Below are 6,717 nucleotides of genomic sequence, written 5' to 3'. Positions count from 1 at the left end.
GTGTGTGTGCATAAAAGACAACCCTGCAGGGCAGGATTGAAGAAATCTCCTTCCTCATCTTTTAGGGGATAAAAGAAATTCTTAGAAAATGTAAGTAACTCTACTATATGTATGTGTGTGTGTGTGTAAATACACACACACACACACACACATATGTACTAAAACGGTGTCATTTTGCTTTTGAATAATTAACTATTCATCTCTCTAATGGGCTTCCCTGGTGGCTCAGATGGTAAAGAGTCTGCTGGCAATGCAAGAGACCTGGGTTCCATCCCTGGGTCAGGAAGATCTCCAGGAGGAGTAATTCTCCAGTATTCTTGCCTGGATAACTCCACAGACAGAGGAGCTTGGAGGGCTACAGTCCATGGGGTCACAAAGAGTCAGAGATGACTAAGCACATATGCACAACAAGGAAAGTGTTATATATCACCCACTAGCATCACATGTGGGAAGTTATTGCTGGACTGTGGACAGAAAGACCTGGCCAGTAGCTTCATTGGAGTGTCTTAATAATCTTGCAGACTTAGGAGAATCATTTAAACATGCTCAGTGTCACCTTTTTAGCTAAACATGGATATAAAACTTTTATTTAAGTTTCTTACTTCACAGGGTGAAGATTACTTTGCTCTATCACCAGCAGGGATGACTCCTCAGGACTCCCCTGGACTCTTTCGAAACTAATTTAGTCCTCTTGCTTTCTAATCCCAATGCCTTGTATTTAGAATTTCCTGCCCTATCTATCATTTAGGACTGATTACTCAGTTAGACTATCTTCACAGGTTAGTTTTCATTTCTCCCCAGCCACTCTGCCTCAGATTATTTTTCTCAAGGTCATGTTCTACAGCCTGAGGACACTTGCCATTCCTTTCCCAGCTCAGTCCTGAGGAAAATATACGACAGCAAACTCAAGACGTCTGGGCTGCCTCTGGTTTGAGAGAATGATCTGGACATGCTATAAGAGAGATGAAAGAAGGGAAAGATGGGGAAAAGAGCAAAGTTCTGAAGTTAATGATAGAAACCAAGGAAAATGCGGGTGCAGGTTGGCTGTACACTCCCCTGGGGAGAAGGTAAGAGCAGAATTTTCAGGAGGCAGACGTGCTTTCAAAATCTCTCGTGACCCAGACATTTCCCATCCCAGCAGCCCAAAGATCACGAACAGACTTTATAAGAATTCTTGAAATGTCGCTGTCTCCTGTCTTCCTCTCCTCGTGTCTGTAATAACTGGAAAAAAATATGGTGGTAGTGGAAAGGCAAGGTGATTTGTTTAAAGGGAAATCTACTCTTCTCCCCCGAAAAAGTTACCCAGGTCTTAAAACTGTAATTATTACCAAGACCTAAATACAATGCCCTAGAAATTCTTACCTTTTTTACTTGAGTGGGCAGAATATAGGCAGATTCTATTTAAATTCAGATAACCCACTAGTCATGTATGGATGTGAGAGTTGGACTATAAAGAAAGCTGAGTGCCGAAGAATTGATGCTTTTGAACTGTGGTGTTGGAGAAGACTCTTGAGGGTCCCTTGGACTGTAAGGAGATCCAATCAGTCCACCCTAAAGGAAATCAGTCCTGAATATGCATTGGAAGGACATGCTGAAGCTGAAACTCCAATACTTTGGCCACTTGATGCCTAGAATTGCCTCATTGGAAAACACCCTGATGCTGGGAAAGATTGAAGGCAGGAGGAGAAGGGGAGGACAGAGGATGAGATGGCTGGATGGCATCACCGACTCAATGGACATGAGGTTGAGTAAACTCTGGGAGTTGGTGATGGACAGGGAGGCCTGGCGTCCTGCAGTGCATGAGGTCACAAAGAGCTGGACACGACTGAGCAACTGAACTGAACTGAACCCACTAGTAAAGAGTCAAAACATGAGGTCAGGGGACTTCTCTGGGGGCCAGCAGCTGCCTGAGAAGGGGCCCAGGGCCGCAGGCTCAGCCGACTAACCATGGCCTCCGGATCAAACCAGCAGGTGGCTGCGCCAAGAGGAGGCGGCCTCTGTAAGTGGCTCATCTTGTGCACGGGGTTCGGCTTCCTCTCCAGGACCTCCCGCACAGGGTCGCGCTCTATCCCCCCCCGGTTGGATGCCTTTGTGGACCAGAGGAAGCTGCACACGGAGGGCTTCTGGGGCCTGAAGGAGGGTCAGGCCGTGGAGTTCACCTTTAAGAAGCCCGCCAAGGGCCTGGAATCTATCCGGGTCCTGGGCCCTGGTGGGGTGTTGTGTATTGAGAGTGAAAGGTGACCCAAAGGGCAGAATAAGCAAAAACGCAGATCAAAGGGAGAGAGGTGCTACAACAGCGGAGGGCTAGACCATCACGCCGAGGAAGGAAAACTGCCACCCCGGCCCAAGAAGTGCCCCTTCTGCCAGAGCATCCACCATATGGTAGCCTCGTGCCCAGGGAAGGCCAACCTACCTTGGGGAGGAGGAAGGAGAGAGCCATAGCCCCGCCCTACTCCCGGAGGCCCAGACCTGAGCCCCGGTGGGTGGGGCTATCCTTTTGCGATCAGAACGTTTTGAGGAGCAGGCATCAATGGGCAGAGCGGAGAAAGTGGGGACAGGGTGGGCAGGGGGCAGCTGGTACGGCCATATAGCTCAGGCCACGGTCCACAGCATCCCCACCTCTTCCCTCTTGGTGGGAGGAAGGGGTGAGGCAGAGGAACTCCAATCATGCTCTGTCCAGATGCGCATGAGGGCTTTGGGGGTTATTCCCGGCATGCTTTATCTGAACCTTCACTCCCAGAATCTCCAGCTTTTGAAAATGGCCTGGGTAGGGAAGTTGTTTTACTTTTAAAGAAGAAAATGGAATAATATTTCGTATACCAGAGTGAAAAGATTAAGAGACCAAATTGAAGCACCCAACTCACAAATCCTTTCCATCCTCAAGGAAATCAGTCCTGAATATTCATTGGAAGGACTGATGCTGAAGCTGAAACTCCAATACTTTGGCCACCTGATGTGAAGAACTGGCTCATTTGAAAAGACCAGAATGCTGGGGAAAATTGAAGGCTGGAGGAGAAGGGGATGACAGAGGATGAGATGGTTGGATGGCATCACTGACTCAATGGACATGAGTTTGAGTAAACTTTGGGAGTTGGTGATGGACAGGGAGGCCTGGTGTGCTGCAGTCCATGGGGTCGCAAAGAGTCAGACACGACTGAGTGACTGAACTGAACTGAACTGAGCCCACAAGTCACTACATTCCCTGGGAGGAAACATCTCAGAGGGAGGCAGGGTTTTCCACGTCTTCTCTCCTCATAACCCCCTCTTGGGATAGAATGCTGAGAACTGTCCCAAGTGCTGGGTTGTGATGACAGGCAGAAGGGGTGGTTGAGGAAACAACTGCAAACCTGCTGCTTCTAAGCTCATTCCCACCCCATTCTGGGCCAACACAGTTATATTTGCTCCTTTGGGTGACTGTACCTTGGCTCCCACTTTCTCCAGGATGCCAAATGCACTAGCTATGCGTGAATGACGTATCGTGCATTTTAACTTCTTTTTTCATAATATAAATATTCAGGTTTTGTATTTTTGTGTATTTCAGTCTAAGGCCCTCATTCCTGCACTGTGTTCTCAGGTACATGGGCAATTTCAGGGATAAGTTGGTAGCAGCTCTGGGTCTGCTCAGTAGGAATGCTTTTTGTTGCTCTATCACCAGAAAGAAAAACTATTCAGAGTGGAGAGCCTATTGAACTACCTCCTTTTTGCCAGTTAGAGCTGACTTTTCTGCCATAGTGTCCTGCTGAAACCCCTCCTTCTTCAGTGTCTCATGAGAGAAGAGGTTCTAACTGGGTTGCCCCATGGCTTGGTTTCCTTCCTACTGAAAGACTGGATATTGGTCTGAACAGGAAAACATGGTGTAGAGAGGTTAGGATAGGCTGGGCCAGGTAAAAGGTACAGAGAGGGGAAGCCAAGATTAGGCAAAGGTCAAAACAGATGGGAAAACAGTGGAAACAGTGACAGACTTTATTTTGGGGGTCTCCAAAATCACTGCAGATGGTAATTGCAGCCATGAAATTTAAAAATACTTGCTCCTTGGAAGAAAAGTTATGACCAGTCTAGACAGCAAAGCAGAGATAATACTTTGCCAACAAACGTCCATCCAATCAAAGCAATGGTTTTCCCAGTAGTCATGTATGGATGTGAGAGTTGGACTATAAAGAAAGCTGAGTGCCGAAGAATTGATGCTTTTAAACTGTGGTGTTGGAGAAGACTCTTGAGAGTCCATTGGACTGCAAGGAGATCCAGCCAGTCCATCCTTAAGGAAACCAGTCCTGAATATTCATTGGAAGGACTGATGTTAAAGCTGACACTCCAATACTTTGGCCATCTGATGTGTAGAACTGACTCATTTGAAAACACCCTGTTTCTGGGAAAGATTGAAGGCTGGAGGAGAAGAGGATGACAGAGGATGAGATGGCTGGATGGCATCACCGACTCGATGGACATGAGTTTAAGTAAACTTCAGGAGTTGGTGATGGACAGGGAGGCCTGGCGTGCTGCAATCCATGGGGTCACAAGAGTCGGACACGACTGAGAGACTGAACTGAAAGAAGCTTATGTAAAAGTAGCCACAAAATTGTTTAATAGGAGGCAGATGAATGTAACTCCATATATACCGCTAGAAACCAAAGCTTTGTATGAAATCTTGAATTTATGGGGAGGGAGGGAGGTAGAAAAGCATGTACCCATCTGTTCTTTCCCTCATCCCTTCTTCTCATTCCTGAATTTCAGGAGATATAGTCCCTTAGGCTTTGGTGACCCCATGTGGGCAGTATTTATTTGATGGCTGATTTTTCTGTGCCAGTTACCTCCTTTCCCATTTACTATCATTTTGTAACACACACACTGGCCCTTTTCCCTTCCCTTTCTTTTCCTTGGCAATATACAATGAATAAAAACTTATTGGTAGTGAAAAAAGAAAAAAAAAAAAAAAAGACATGAGGTCTGAGTTTCAAACAAAGCTAAGGAAATGGTAATGAATGTAGGTTTAATGTAGTTGTGGTTCAAATTTGATGAGAATAAGCAAGGAAATAGATTGATGTATCTGTGAAACATCACTTCTTTTGTTCAGTGTGATTTTGTGGCAGTCAACTCAACATGTTTTATAAGTTCTTCTAAGATGTACATTTTTATTTTTTGACACTTGTGAAATTGGGATGCATTTTAAAGCTGGCCACTTGAGTTACTTTAATTGGCATCTTTTTTAATGATACAAAATAGCAGTGCATCTTAAAACTAGCAGTATATTATAGTTAATGAATTATGCTAGTGAATGTATGGTGAATAAGCATTTAAATAGCACAGAAAGAGAAACCCTTACAATTCATTTTAAGGTTTCAGTTTCAGTCAGTAGTTCTCAAACTTTGATGTACCTCAGAACCATTTGGAGGGCTCATTATAACACAAATTACTACCTCTTCCCACCAATTTCAAATTCAGTACCTTTACCTTTAACGCTGATACTGCTAGTCTGAGAGCAACTGCCATAGGTCATTTGAAAAAAAAATTAATTTTTTAATCTCAGTGTTTAGTACCATTGATTTAAAATTTTCAGTTAGACTTTTATGATGTCACACCTAGAAAATTAGCATTGCCTTCTAAATTTTCTCATTACTTCCATTCTCTTCTCATTCAGAACCATTTTTCCTATAAAAAAATAGTATTATCTGTTAGTACTTATCTTCTCAAAGTATACACACACACACACACCCCTTCATTTACAATTGAAGACTGTTTAGAGTCAGACCATAATCTTCCTGAGGTAAGGCTACTCCTTCAATGGTTTGACCCTAGATTTAGCCCAAGAAATTTTGTCCACTAGTTCGCCCATATATCAGCTTCTTCCCAACCTTTGCACTGATTTTTTGTTGCTCATCTAGAACATAAAAGTCTATGTTAGTCCAACAGACAGCCTTACAGACTCAGTACTAACACCATTTCCTTCAATTTTCCCATGACTTCACTGAAAGAAACATTTACTACTTTAAAAAAAAAAAATTTACTTCTTAATATGTGGTCCATTAACATTATTGTATAGTGTGTATTACATAGTCATTATGTGAGTTTTCTTATTTCTTCCCTCATTTAGACAATATCATTTCATGCTAAGATCATGTTTTATTTTATTTCATTATTTTCTTGAATGTTTAACAGAATCCTTGGCACATAGTTGGGACTCAATAAATGCTGTTACACGGAATCATATTGAAGTGAAGCTATATATCCTGTTAAATTAGTGCTTTGGGGCTAATATGTATGCAAGTGGTCATTGTACACACATGATTCTATTTAATTTAACCACAGTTTACTAAACATTATGTGGAAATTATTATCTGAGACATTGAAAGAAATAGAGGTGGGCAAATACACAAGATCAATTAAGCAGTATGTGTATTTATTGAACACCTATAACATGTTGAGCACATCTGAGAACCTTTCAGAGTAAAAGGCTAATGATATTCTACCAAGCGGCAATGTTTGGAAGAAGCCTGTAAAATATTCTATTGAGTTAGAGCCTCAGTATTGCTTCTTGTAGTATTCCTCTGAGGTTTAAACAAAGAGCTATCCAAAAAGAATTAAATCATACTCACTGGGGCCAGAGGAAAGATGGTCCCCTCCAGACATGAAAGGAGGCAAGTGCATTTCAGAAATAAATGACTTTACATAGACACACAGGCCTCTTGAGGATGGAGCAGGCACTTCAGCTGGAAAGCTCTC

General features: G+C 43.3%; 1 pseudogene; it reads left to right on the top strand.

The window, feature by feature from the left end:
* The first annotated feature begins 1,947 nt into the window (after nt 1-1,947).
* LOC122431428 lies at nt 1,948-2,473 on the top strand (annotated as a pseudogene).
* The last annotated feature ends 4,244 nt before the right edge of the window (nt 2,474-6,717 follow it).

This window comes from Cervus canadensis, chromosome 29 (assembly GCF_019320065.1).
Source record: "Cervus canadensis isolate Bull #8, Minnesota chromosome 29, ASM1932006v1, whole genome shotgun sequence".
In the NCBI taxonomy this organism is placed as follows: Eukaryota; Metazoa; Chordata; class Mammalia; order Artiodactyla; family Cervidae; genus Cervus; species Cervus canadensis.
The sequence above is the reverse complement of the archived record's forward strand: the minus strand, read 5'-3'. Positions and strand labels throughout refer to the sequence as shown.